At 39.4% G+C, this 14,516-nt stretch overlaps 1 protein-coding gene, 1 long non-coding RNA gene and 1 pseudogene across 10 annotated transcripts in view; 2 read left to right on the forward strand and 1 right to left on the reverse strand.

The window, feature by feature from the left end:
- Positions 1-14,516, forward strand: part of SAP30 (Sin3A associated protein 30) — a 104,784-nt gene that overhangs the window by 55,270 nt on the left and 34,998 nt on the right. The gene's annotated exons all lie outside the window — the stretch shown is intronic.
- LOC109448162 (uncharacterized) overlaps positions 6,557-14,516 on the reverse strand; it is a 69,953-nt gene continuing 61,993 nt past the window's right edge. The window contains exons 6-7 of the long non-coding RNA XR_016019037.1: positions 9,299-9,389; positions 6,557-8,564 (exon numbers count right to left, since the gene is read on the reverse strand). This is a non-coding gene — a long non-coding RNA (uncharacterized LOC109448162). The remainder of the gene's footprint in view (positions 8,565-9,298; positions 9,390-14,516) is intronic.
- LOC109448105 (large ribosomal subunit protein eL38 pseudogene) lies at positions 11,709-12,491 on the forward strand (annotated as a pseudogene).

A 14,516-nucleotide genomic window follows, 5' to 3' on the forward strand; every position in this document is an offset into this window, starting at 1 on the left:
GGTTTCAACCACCCACAAGAACACGTGAGTAATCCTGGTTTGCTTCGCAAAACCATTAAGGAGAAACTACCATGAACCTCATGACATGAGATTGGTTGGGAAGAAAAAAACGAAGCTAAATTATTAAAATACTAATTGCATATTTTATTTTTAAAATCTGATTTCATTAATTTCAAATATTTAATATTATTTAATATTTTAGATAACGTATTTGACTTCATCACCGAGATCATTGCCTAGTAAAAGTTCTTTGACGATGTTTTTAATGCAAAGGTAAGACTTGATCCAAGATTCGCAAACCTAAGTTCCTACATGGTCTAGATGTTCAAGTCGTCATTATTCTCCTAGAGGTCAATAATTTAACTGGACCCATCTTTTTTTTATTTATTTATTTATTTTTTTTATTGAAATGATGCAATGTTCCTAAGAAGAATTGTTCAGCCTTTTCAGTACTTTAACCAGTCTTCCCTAATCAGTATAGTACTAACTTAAATAGTTGATGAGGAAAATGTTTTCTAAAAATATTAAACTGGGGGAAATATTCTAAACTTGAAATTTAGTTCAAATATTTAAAGAAAACCTTATATTTGTATTCTCCTTTAATGTGAATAAATATTTTTTCATAGTGTAATTCTCTTTTGGTAATATTTTCCTAATAGTATTTTGCTTTGAATAGAATCCCTCTGATGGAAATTTAACACACAATTAGTTCATACTTGGGGAGGCTCTTAGGGCAGAACTTGAGCAGACCACAAAAACTTTAGCGATCTGAGGACAGCATAAACTGCTTACTTAGCTGTGCTTTATGGTGTTTCATACTGTTAGCAGTTAGCTATTCGGTTTTATGTTCCATTTCTTAACAAAATAAAGTTGTGTCTTTTTCTCAAAAGGCAAAACAGGTGATGTAAAGAGTTTACAGGGTAACAATTCACTCTACTACAAAGAGGTGTCTCTGTTTTGTTTCAGCATGTCACTAAAAAATAAAAATGATGATTAGCTCTTTCTTTTACTCACCCACCGTAGCCTCACGAAGGCAAATAATGTAAACTTGGGCTCTGTCGGGTCAGGATGCATCTGATTAGCACAAAGCATTGCTCTAAAGAGCAGCTGAGAGAGAGTTAACCTTCTGGATCAGCAATATGCAAAGCTGCTTTCTACATGCACTGAGCCTAAGAAATGTGTGAAAGTCATCACACTGGGTGATTTTACAAATCAAAGCAGACAAGATGCTATGTAGAAATTGACAGTCATCACCTATTTCTGCCAATTTTCCAAGTTCCTATGCCAATCATCAGAAAGAAAATTACATATACACTTTACGATTTCTCAGCTGACAAGAACTTGCTGCTATGGAAATACTTTCATGGTTCTGTAACATCATTTGTAAATTTTAAGGCTAGGCGAACCCAGAAGTAAAAGTATATTTTAAAGAAAAATTAAAAAGTAGAGTTATCAGTAAGTTGCCAATTTCGTGACCACCATTTTGAAACTGATTTTTTTTATCTTAGGACATTCTTCTCATTTTCCAAAAGATTTCTTGTGTCTAATTAGGAGCGTTTAGCCATCAACTCAGAAGGCACAGCTATTCAAAAAGATTGCTTTTCTTGAATTTCATTCAACAGCAAGGAATTTTCTGGTTGTTTTCATTGGTAGCTGGCTTTCCAGCAGTGTTCAAATGCAGAAATACTATTTCACTGCACTTAATTTAAAAGACATCCATTTCTGTGTGTCCCACACATCTACTGGATCTCTTCTTGTTTCCCCGAAGGGGAAGTATGGTGGGCTACTGTATTTCCCAGCCTATAGTTCTTTGTGTTGCTGGAACTCTGTATTCTTTTATTCCACTTGCTCAAGGCCCATTGAGACACACAAGAGGGCTGGACGGGGAGCAGTCACTCCTTAAACCAGCATGCCTCACCAATCTTTGATCTTACATATGCCTTGCCAGTGCCAATCCACCCAAGAATAATAATAGAAGCCCTAGTTCTTCTCTTCTTGTCTGCTGCACTCCCTGACTGCTACATCCTTCCCAGGGACCTAAAAGGGTGTTTCACAATTGCTATAATGATAGGTAATATTTATTGAGCATTTACCATAGACCAGACAATCTAAGACAATGTAAGAATTTCACAAACTAAGAACAAGCATGCCTCCTTAGGCCTTGCTATCAACACTCCTGCTGCCACTTCTGTGCCATCATTCCCATGCCATTGGGGGCTGGGGCCCCAAGTTAAAAGTTCCTCTAGGATAGGGCTGCCAGATAGGGCAAATAAAAACACAGGAAGCTCAGTTCAACTGCATTATAGATAAACAATAGGAAAAAAATTAGTGTTATATGTCCCAAATATTGCATGGGAGGTACCTATATTAAAAAATATATATATTTGTTGTTTATCTGAAATTCAAACTTAATCAGGCTTCCTGTGGTTTATCTGGCAACCCTCTCTGGGAGCCCTTCTGAGCTGCACAAGGAACAGCCATAACCCCGGGGTCCTCAGCTTTCTCCACACCCATCCAGATGTGTGAGGTTGGGCCTCAAAAGAAATGGGGCCGAGAGCAAAAGCATTGGTATCTAACTTCCTCTTCTCCTCTCTTCCTCCACTTCTTGGACTTTGCCTTCTTCCACCTCATATGTTCCTTTTCTCTGTTCCAGGTGCTTAAAACTCTGTGATCTAGTCAGCCAGTCCTATTCATAGGGTTTGCTCAGAAAAAAAAACCACAAAAACAACCGTGGATTTCAAGGATTACTATCTTGCAGTTGCCTTAGAAATCCTATTTGGATGTCAGCAACTAAATATTAAATCTTTAAATCATTTTGCATTCCTACTGCATTACTGTATCCCCTTCCTCATTCCTTGGCCAATAGATGGCTCTGGCTAATAGGAGAGATAGCAAGAAACGCAAATGAGAAATGCCTACTGATGTATTTGTGGGAAGAGGGATTTCACCCATTAAATTATACATATATTTTAGCTTATTTCCTGTCTTTTCCCTTTCCTCCTACTCCAGTCTAGAACTTAATCTCTGTGAGAACATGGACCTTGTCCTGGGAATACTGAAACAATACCAGGCACATAGGAGCCACCTAGTAAATATTTGTTGGATGAATGAACAAACTCTCATTTTCCAGGAAATGAGGAAAATGAGACTTAGGAAGTTAATTTGTCCAATTCGCACGGTAGACCTGGGCCTCGTAGGTAGATCTCACTTACTGCTGGGCCCCAGCACTTCATCTCTGCCTGTTTCTGCCTGTCTGCCGTCTAGCAGTTCCTACAGGCCTCCCGGTGCATTTCTTCTCTTGAAACTGGTTCCAATGTGAAAAAAAGCAAAAACACGGATTGCATTTGTTGACTTGGTTAATTCAACAAAAGGGACTTTCCAACAATAGCAAGGAAAGGGAAAGAAAAACTTTAAAGGAAACAAAGAAAATCTCGAAAGCATAAAACCATCATGTTTATGAAATACTGCTTTCTGATCGTACAATAACCAACAAGCTCTGCTTTATTCCACAGAACAGAGGAATGATCTGAGGGTCTGATCCAAATGCCCCAATCTTGAGATAATGATTTCTTGGTCAGGGCCACAGAGAGCTTACGGGATGCCTTTGTGTGAATTAGAAAAAAGATGCACATTTTGCTGACCAGGCCCAGCACAGTTCCATGGCACACAGCTCGGAAGGGATACTGCAGGCTCCTCCCTGACCAAGCACTTTCCACGCCTTGGCAGGTGATGGCTTCTTTCTCGGCATAGCTGGCCCTTGGACTAGAGTCTTGTTAAAAGTTGGGAAATCTTCCTTTCCTCCTGCATCTTTACCTGGGTTTTCTTTTCTTTCTTTCTTTCCTTGTTACCACCTGCTTTCTGGGTATCTTATTGCCTGCCTCCCTCCCAGCTTGAGCTGGGATCCTCTCCCAGGAAAATTACTCAGAGATTTCCTTCCATTCCCATGTTCAACCTCAATCAGGCTGACAAGCACAAAGTCTCCCACTTCCTAAAGCCCTCCCATGCATGTCTGGTTTCACCTTTCCAATTCCCCACTGATGTGCAGGGCAAGGTAACTGTCGCCCTTGGCACCAGTGAAAAATCTTGTCTTTCCTAGACCAGGTCAATGGCCCAGTCTTACCTCTTAAACTTCCTGTGATAACTCACTCCCAAAACACAGAGAATTGGTCTTCAAGATGAAAAACTAACTCACAACTTATGTTTGGAGGCAGCATGATATAGTAGAAAGCACTTAGGCTTTGGAACAAAACAGATCTGCATGAAATGACAGTCATATCACTTACTACCTGTATGACTCTGGGTAAGGTTTTTAATCTTTCAATGCCCCAGTTTCCTTGTTTATAAAAAGAGACTAAGATTTAAATTGTAGAGTTGTGCATTCGTTTTCTAGTGCTGCTGTAACCAAGTACCACAAAGTCGGTGTCCCTGACCGAAAAATCATTATCTCAAGATTGGGGCACTTGTATCAGACCTTGCGATCATTCCTCTGTTCTGTGGAATAGAACAGAGCTTGTTGGTTATTACAGGATCTGAAAGCAGTACAAAAATGTATTGCCTCACAGTTCTGAAATCAAGGGGTAGGCCGAGTTGGTTTCCTCTGAGAGCTGTGAGGGAAGAATCTGTTCCAGGCCCCTCTCCTCGGCTCACAGATGGCTGTTTTTATATTTGCATGGCCTTCTCCCTGTGTGTGTGTCTTTGGGCCCAAATTTCCCCTTTTTAGAAGGACACCAGTCATATTGGATTAAGGCCCACCCTAATGACCTCCCTTTAAACTAATTACCCCGGTAAAGATCCTCTCTCCAAAGAAGGTCATACTTTGAGATACTGAGAGTTAAGACTCCAACATATATTTTGGGAGGACACACAATTCAACTCATAACAGATTGCTAAAAGAACTAAATATGGTAACTTATATAAAGCACCTAACAGAAATCCTGGGTTATAAGAAGTGCTTAGTAAATAGTAGCTGTTATAGTTATTATTAATGGTTTTGTCTTCTGTAATGATCTTATGAATACACGGTGACTCTCTGGGATTATGGATATATATACAGAGGGTGCCAAAAATATGTATACACATTTTAAGAAAGGAAAAAACTGTATTAAAATTACGCTGATGGTAACCACTTTGAGCACCTCTTGTAATTGCAGAAGTCAAACGTGACTTGCAATCATCTTTTGTTATCAGTATATATTGAGTATTACAAATTTAATACAGTTTTTTCCTTTCCTAAAATGTGTATACATTTTTTGGCACCCTCTGTATATGGAAAGAGGGTCTATGTGGAGAAAATGTGTAATTATCCAGAAAACGTTAGACGTAAGAATCATTAATTGAGAATAAAAGACTTGATATATGTTTTGGGATAGAGGAGAGGGAAAGAGCAGGGATACAAGATAAATATTGAATAGAGGTGATAGAATTTAATTATCCAGGTTTACTTAATTTTGAATTGATTAACATTCCATTTTACTTTAAAAAGAGAGTCAAAGAGAGATAGAGACGGAATCAAAGTGTATCCTTGAACAATATGACTTGTGCCAGAAATGGTCAGAATTGTTGCTTTTAGAACAAAAAAGGTCATTAGAGAATCAGCCACTTGATTCTGATGACAGAAAAACTTAGGCTATAATTATTGCGCAAACATCATTACTCAGAAAATGTTTACTAAAGTAATATTTTTAAGCCTCTGTGGGATTTAAAAGTGATGTATTTTTTTGTGGCACCTTTGGTTTCAGTGTGTTATTTGAAGAGAAATTCTCGTTGCTAATGAAACTAAAAAGGAGAAATTATGTTTGTTAATTCATGAAAAGAGAGACATCTTGTTTGATCTTGAACTTTTCCCTTCAGGATATCCTCCATGGCGGCTGGGTAACTAAGACAATGCAATGGAATGCATAGCTGAGTGGGTGGGTCTTCAGGAAGATGAAAGGTTATTATGTAAGAATCTGGTCTCCATTAGAAATACAACAAGAGGAAATATGTTTGATTTGCAGAAGGAAGAATTTAGGCTAGATCCAAATACTCTCCGTATTGGTAATCAGTAAAATAAATGCCCAAGAGAAGCTAAGTAATACCATTCCTAAGAAGATCTGTAAAATTAGGATAGAAATTGCATTGTTAATAGTTTTCAAAAATCATAGGACCTTATGAATATTCTATCCAGCATATGAGATTTGCATTACCCTACCCAATTTTCTGATATTACTTTCTTTTATAAATAATCCTTTTGGTGACTATTACTCAATTCAGTAAAATAATATATATTTTAAAACTAGATGGTTGAGTTCTATTAAATTGATCAAATTAAAAGTTAATTTTGATTAATTTTGATGTTATAAAGGCATGGCCTTATAATTTTCCCCCTCAAAGATTTCCATTAAAGTTAAGCCAAAGAAAAATTGAAAATGAAGAGATTTTTAAATATTAGATTTAAGGCGTAAATCCTGATTATCCCAGGGAGAGCACAGATTTCTTTGAGGATGAGGCCCTTTCTTCCTTCTTTCATTCCTTCCTTCCTTCCTCCCTTTCTCTCTCTCTGTCTCTCTGTCTCTCTCTCTTTCTCTCGTTTTTCCTTTCTTTCAAAACTGACTCCAAAGAACCTTTCTCATAAGGAAGCATTCATACTCTCTGCTTTGTTTTGGAGAATACCAGAAAACTTACGAACTGTGGTTGGGACAGTTGAACGGAAGGGGGTACTGCACTCTCCATATGGATTGTTTCTGTTGATTGAGGCTGGCAAATAAGTTCACAGATCTTTCCACTTTGCCTAAGAATATATTTTCAATGTAAGTCTATACGGGATCAAAAGTGGTTATCAAGTAAGTCCATTTTCAGAAGTGATTTTATACAAAAAGGAATCTTGACAGATAACAAGAACAGGTATGTTAAAAGTATAAATACATGAAAAATAACATAGGACTTTTATTTCTAGCAATATTGCTGACTAGATAATCTGAAAACTTTCTTACTAAAAATCACTTAGATACACTGACTAAAAATATAAGAAGTATGCTTCTAAGTGCTAATAAGAAAGTAAAGGAAATACTCCAGAAACTGACCTTTTAACAGTTCTGGATTTATTGTTTTGCCATCTGGTTAACAATGAGTTTGGTTTTAATGGCTATAAAAGTACAGGAGACAAATTTTGGGGTCCATAAAGGGCACAAATTTGGATCTAAGATCCTTAAATAAAGAACCCTTGAATACATCTGTGAAAGGGAGAACTGAAAATGTTTATCCCCTCCCAAAGAGAGGTTTAAAGAAAAATCTTTGGGTTAGCCTGTTTGATTGGGGAAGAGGGAACATAATAAAAACCCCAAGAATCTGAAAAAACCTGAGAAGGTCAGGCTACCCTCACTCAAGTTTAGGGTTTGAATTTACAGTTTGGAGGGCTTAGATTCGCCAACAAAATGGTATGAAAAGCAGTCGCAGGCTTGTAATACTGGTACCCTCAATAAAAGTAATTCAAAGCCTTCTCTAGAAAGGCATGTTTCCAACTCTTCACAGGATTCCTATAGATAAATTCCCACAAACATGAACTCACAATTTTAAATTAGAAAATATATGAAGAAACAATCCAGAATCATCAGCAAAAACAACCAATATAATTAGATCCTAAGAACTTCAGAAATAGCTTATAAGTATATTGAAAATTGTTAGAGAGAAAAAGCAAACACTGCTGAAATATTTATACTAAGAGTAATTTTTTAGATCTATGAAAGGGTTAATTTGTCTGCTCTCCCATAGGTTGTTTCACTTATGAAATATCTCAGGGTCAGGGTTCTGCTTCTGGGACACCACCTCCTGCATAGACTGGGGTTCAGTGAGCAGAACTGAATATGGGAATGGGCACAGCTGCTAGCCTTCAACTTTGTTTAGCCACTAAACAAAGGGAAGTTTGAATCTGTATTCCAACTGAAGTCAAGTTTGGAAAGCAGACTGATTAATTCCAAAAGGGTAGAAAAAGCGAGAACCAAATGAAAGAAACCACGACAAAGTCAGTGTATTTAGAAGGTGAAGGACATGTTGTTCCTTAAGGCAAAATAATACAAATGGAAGCAACCATTTATAGGTCACCTTCCAAGGAGGCTGTGGTTGGGACCTGGCTTGGGCAATATTCAGAAGTGTTGTTTTGACTGTGAAATGAAGCCAGATCCAATGAAAGAAATCTAATTTCAGAAAGAGACTGTGTCTGCTAGGAGATTTTAATCCCTGGAACTATACATATTTTGTTGTTGTTGTTGTTGCTGTTGTTGTTGTTGTTGTTTTTCAACTATACATACTTAACTGGCCTTGGTTTCTCCTGTCTCTGTCCCAGGAACTTCTGTCTTTTGTATATGGGTGTTGGAGACAAAACTACCAGAAGTCTTCTGTCTCAACTGATCAGCTCCCAAATGAATGGGACAGAAAACTTTCCCAGAATTAGAATTGGGTCTTAATGTTTTCATATAAATTTAGTAACCTGTCAGGTCTGCAGGTGACACATCATGAGGAAGGAAGTATGCCGAAGTCATATGATGGTGACTTTCATCTATATTCAGTTGTTTGGAGCTTTTTAATACCTGTTTTTAGGATGAGGAATGGAACAGACAGATAAATCAATTCAAACTGCTTTTGCTTAAGACATTTCCAGATTTCCAAATAGGAATCAGCTGTCTTTATGAACAAAGTCCAACTCAAAAGTAAAAACCAGATTAGCATAATATGATGGAGACACTACTATTAGTTGGACATTGTGGTGTTATAAAATGAGGGAGCTGGGAAATCATCAAGCAGTTATTTTTTTCTTCCTTCCTCTCTCCCTCTATCCCTCCCTCCCTCACTTCCTTCTCTTCTCCTGTTTATCCTCCCCCCCCCCCGCCTCCTCCTTCCTCTCTCTCTCTCTCTCTCTCTCTCTCTCTCTCTCTCTCTCTCTCTCTCTCTCTCTCTCTCTCTCTCTCTCTCTCTCTCTCCATCCTGGTTGTTGCCTTTACAGACAACCCTTTTTACCCACTCATCTGCATCTCACGTGGTGGCCCCAGCCCCATCCGGAAGTTGTGCTGTGCTGCACTGTGTTTTAGTGTGTGTCAGGTGTTACAACCCAATGCCTCTCCAGCCTGAGGCAGGTATAGAGAAAGTAGAAAAACTGTAGTCCTGAAAGTTCTAGAAAGATAGAGCGTGGAGTTTCTTTTTATCTCCTTGAATAGAAATAGAGCCACTCTGCCCTGTGGGATAATTTTCAAGCTCCCCTGTGTGGTTAAGGACAGCCCCGCATCCTGGGCACGCGGGATGATTCGTAGTTTCAGGTAACACTTACCCTGTATCTCTCAGATTGCGTTGAAGCTGGTGGTCTTTGTGATAGGTCGTGGTTCGTGATTCTTCTGGGAGTTAAGTGAGGAATTCTTTTCCTAATAACATGGCAAAGGGCAGAGGAGGATGACCCTTTTACAGATATCAGAACACATGAATGAGAAATAGTTAGGTTTAATACTTTGTAGACAGAACTCTCTATTTTCTCCCAAATTCACTTGAATTCCTTCTTCTTTTTCTCCAGCTTTAGATCACAGGTTGAAAAACAAAACAAAACAGTTTAGAACATCATTTACAACACAGTTTGCATGTTCTGGGGAATATTATACCTGCAAAAAATAAGGAATTCTCATTAAATTACATTTTAGAAAGAATTAAACAACATAAAGCAGGGTCCTTTACTGCTGGATTTGTCATATGCTTTAATATGCTAATGGGCATTGTGACACTTCAAGACTGAATTAGAAATACAGTTTTCTGAAATGTATTTGATCATCAAAAAAACATAGTTCTGGAAACAAAAGCTTTTAACTTTGTTTCTGCCAATGCCAGTTTCCCTGCTGTCTTGATCCAAAGGAGTGTCTGATACTGTGCTTACTGAAGATGCTACCTCCCAGCTCCCAGTGTTCCCTTCTTTCCTCTGCCTGTGATGCAGGCCACAGCGCTGGGAACCACACTGTGCTTTGGTCAGCTGGCTTCCTATTGGGGTGGTCATGCGGGGGACTGTGCAGCAGGAGGCAGGGAGAGGAATTTTCCTTCTTTCGTTTTGTTCACGCTACCTGGGGGTCATGTTCTCAGAGGCCTTTCACTCTGCTGCAATAGTCAGTTGCTGTCTTCAGCTCTCCTCATGCTCCCGGAATCTCACTGCAATCTGTCTGAGAGAGCAGTGGCTCCAGGGAGTGCCCGCGTTGTGGGTCAGAGCTCCAGATCCTAGAGGCCTCTCCTTCAAGTTCCTGAGGGACCAGCAGTGGCACCTGGGTCCCAGATCTGTGGGACAACTTCCAATTCTGGTAACTCCAATCTCTTGAGAGTAGAATCTGTCCCTACCTGTATCTGTTATCTTAGCATTCCTTTTTGCTTTTTCAGCCCTTCAACATGCAACAATGCCCCCCTGTCTAATTCCCTCTGTTAAAATACCTAGTGTGGTGTCTATTTTCCTAGGTAGCCTCAATGGAAAAAGAATAGAGAACTTCTCCTCCACAGGAGTGGCTTTGGCAGCGGGGGCAGGGTGGGAGGGTGGGAGAGGAGGCCCGGGGAGGAAAAGCCTTGAATTCTTTCTCTGAATCTAAAACAGTGTTTTTCAAACTTTAGAAATTAAAGTGAACTCAAAGGGATTTATTTCATTTTGAAAATTTTACAGCATCCCTTGATGGAATAGGAGACATTGTGGGGTGTTAATAAATCCTTTCTCATCTTTTGACTTAACGGTACTCAGCAATTTTAGTAGAAATGGAAGGAAATGAATCCTTCTGCAGGGCTGTATTTGCCACAACTATAAACCACGCAGTGGCCATTCGAAGACAGTGGAAGGAGATAGCGTGACTTGGTAGAGTATTGGAATTGGGAGTAAAATGCAAACAATATGTTCCAAACGGAATCTCCAAAGATACATTTAAAAATACATGGTTTAAAAAAAATAACTAAGACTCTGGTTCTCAAATATTGCTGATCATTAGAATCATCTGGAGGAGCATTAAAATGACGAGTTGCTGAGTTTGACCCCAGGACCAGGGAGTCAGATTCTCCTGGGTTGGGACCCTGGAACTGGTATTTTTTAGAAAACCTCATGTGATCAAGGGATTCTGATGAATAACAGGTTTAGGATCAATTCATATATAGAATAAAAACTTAAAAAAATTTTTTTTTGAACTTAGATTCTGAATTCAGTGTTTTGGTTTTTTTCCATGAAAAGGTCTGAGCTGGGAGTACCATGGTGTTGACAGTCTCTGTCCTGGCAGGGGGCAGGGGGGAAACTCAGGGTTGGGAGGGAAACAAAGACAGTGGAGCTATCCTAGGAGGGTGATGTTTGAAGGGCTCTGGATCCTCTCCACCCAGTGTCAGAGCCAATCATCGGGCCTCAGAGCGAGGCGGCGAGGCAGGTTCTGTGTCCACACAGACACACCATCCCTGTGCACTGGGGCTCCGAGGGGGTGCCTGCTGTCGGGACGCTGGGATTTCCCTTCTAAGTGGGCCTTTGACGATCAATGCGGAACTCGGTCCAGGTTGCTCCCTCTGTGGGAGTCTCAGGTAGACGGACCAGGCATCTGACTTCAAGAACCGCGTATATCCACAGATACAGTCAGGAACTTAGGAAGAACATGGAAACGAAATAAATGAAAGAACATAGCCAAGGTCAGCAGCAAAAAAGTCTCATTTAACTTTAGCCAGGGTCAGTTCTCTTGCTTTGTGCCTTTGAAATGAAATGCAGATCAGAGGAGAGCCTCAGGATTTTTTTAAAAAACTCTGGTGAAAAGGGCGACTCTCGGGCGGTACGAGTCCTCTCCCTGTGTGCCCCCTCGTGTCACATCTGCAAAATTGAGGAACTCAAGAACTTTCTGCTCACAGTCAGGGGGAAGGATGTCAAATCTATTAAGATCAAGAATAACAAAGGTAATGTGAAGTTTAATATTCGATGCAACAGATGCCTTTACCCCTTGGCTGTCATAGACAAAGAGAAGACAGAGAAAACGGAGGTAGTCCCTGCCCCTGGGTTTTGCAGTAAATGAGCTGAAACGAACCAGACACACTGGTTTAACTCTATTAAAAATTTAAAAATTCAAACAAACAAACATATAAATACATTTTTTTAAGGGGTGAAAAAACTACTTGTTTTCTGGTTGATCCCATCACCCAATCACCCAGTGATGTCCTGTGGGGGTCATGTCATTGGGTTACTTCGTGTGGAATAATGGGTCCTGGATTTGATCAGGAAATGCACCAAGCAGATGGCCATTCAAGAGTGGAATCTGTTGACACGAAAAATCCTCAGCACACTGGGTGATTCAAGTGCCCTTTTACAATTTGCTCTTATTTTTACCCCTTTTCTTACTTCCACATTCCACAAGAATCCATCACTCCTCTGAATTATGTGCTGCTCGGGACTGATGCTCATACCACCCACTCAGGGAGGGCAACCTCTGCTTCTCCAACTCACAGAACCTATTGTTCCGTCCCTTTCTTACCCAGCGCTGTCACTGCAGCCCTATACTCCAGCTGGGAGGGCAGGGAAATGACTCCCCTGAGAGCCATTCATCAGGGTAATAAATGCTCTGTGTTATTACTAAGTTCCATCAAAGTTCACCTCCACGCCGAAGCAAAACAATCGTTCTCTATGCATTCTTTTTTTGTATCAACATATATACTGCCATAAACGTGCATTAACTATTTTTGTGTGTGTGTGATGGGTAAACTTGAAGCTGTGTGCACATCTGTACACAAAGTGTGTGCGGGCGTGTTTGTCTGTTTTTCAGTCTATGTGAACATCTGGCCATTATTCTCGGACTGAAAAGACACCTTGATGCCTGGCTGAGCCACCACCGTCATAGGCTTCACGTAAATACAACTGCGTATGTGCTTGGATTTTCATTAATTACTCTTCTCCAGTTTTCTTCCCAGCCTTCCAGGCGCGTAGATTTTAATTGCTTCACTCATTTAAGTATCTCCAAAGAGTGTAATAGATTAGTTAGCAGCCGAGCCTGCTGCTGGCTTTCCCTCCTCTCCCCCTTTTTTTGCCCACACACCCAAATTAACCGGAAACAGTCATTGCTCAGTAATGAGGTTGGGATTCCTCTCTGTGGAGTCCAGGAAGACATAAAAGGCAAGCTGTCTTTATGTTACCATCAACTCCTGCTTTCATGGTCTTCTTTCTACTGTTTACTCTCTGCCAACTTACTTTAGAAAAGAAGCAAATATTCCCCCTCTTCCCGCATGCAATCCTGTTGAGTAATCTTAGAATAATTTACTATATAAGACACCCCGAACAAAACAACACACACACACATACATACTATATGTCAGAACAAAACCGTTTGGGCATCTTTTTCTTGTTTTTAAACCTCATTTGCTCAATGGTACTTTTTAATAAAGCATACACCAATTTATTTTATCTGGCAATATTTAATGCAATAACTGAAACCTCAAAAAGGGCCTAAATATTTAGCCACAGATGTCATCAAATAAGGGAAGGTTTGTAATACTGTCGTGTAATTTAACATTTAGATTTTAAGAAAAGTCTTGTTCAAACAAATAAGAAACAAAAACTCATAGACACAGACAATAGTTTAGTGGTTACCAGAAGGTAAAGGGGGAGGAGGGTGGGAAATGAGCATAAGGGGGATCAAATATATGGTGATGGAAGGAGAACTGACTCTGGGTGGTGAACACAATGGGATTTATAGATGATGTATTACAGAATTGTACACCTGAAATCTATGTAACTTTGCTAACAATTGTCACCCCAATAAATTTAATAAAAAAAAGAAAAAAACAAAAACAAACAAAAAAAGTCTTGTTAAGAAAAGTGAAAGGGCTCATTTCACTTTATTAACTCATTTGCCTTCCTTACTTTATTTTTGAATTGATGGAATAATACTCAATTAGAGAGGCAATTTGTTGGGTCAGACATTAGCTGAGAGAGAGAGAGAGAGAGAGAGAGAGAGAGAGAGAGAGAGAGAGAGAGAGACTGAGAGAGAAAAGAAAAGCTATGGCAGAAGCTAGGAATTACCAAAGGCTTATCTTGTTTGAGTTAGGATCTGATATTTTTTAAATAGGCTGATGACAGTCTGTCCCTTTACATATTAAAGATAAATGACTTAGATATATTTCCTGCCTGGCTATCTTAATCTTAATTGCAGGAAAAGACAATGTGAAACGAGACAATTACATAAACAAACAAAAAAACAGGCTGTGCCAACACGCATAAAGAAAGAACAATTCTAAATATTGTGCTGAACTTCCCTTTCTTTCAGTTGATCTATAAGGGCTGCCACACTACGTCATTGAAAGAAACATCAAAACTTTGGGGGATTTGGTATGGATGCTAGCAAAAGGTTTAATTGATTTGGTCAGCATTGTGGTGTTATAGACCTATCAATTCTCAGGACAAAAATGGGTAACCAGAGGTTGACAATTAAGCTTTTTGTAAGGGAATCTGCTGTTTACAACTAAATCCCACATTAAAATAGCTGTTGTGTGTTATATTTACATTTTTTAAATTCTAAACTTTG

The sequence above is a fragment of the Rhinolophus sinicus genome, chromosome 15 (assembly GCF_057876585.1).
Source record: "Rhinolophus sinicus isolate RSI-liver-muscle chromosome 15, RSI-T2T, whole genome shotgun sequence".
NCBI classification, from domain to species: domain Eukaryota; kingdom Metazoa; phylum Chordata; class Mammalia; order Chiroptera; family Rhinolophidae; genus Rhinolophus; species Rhinolophus sinicus.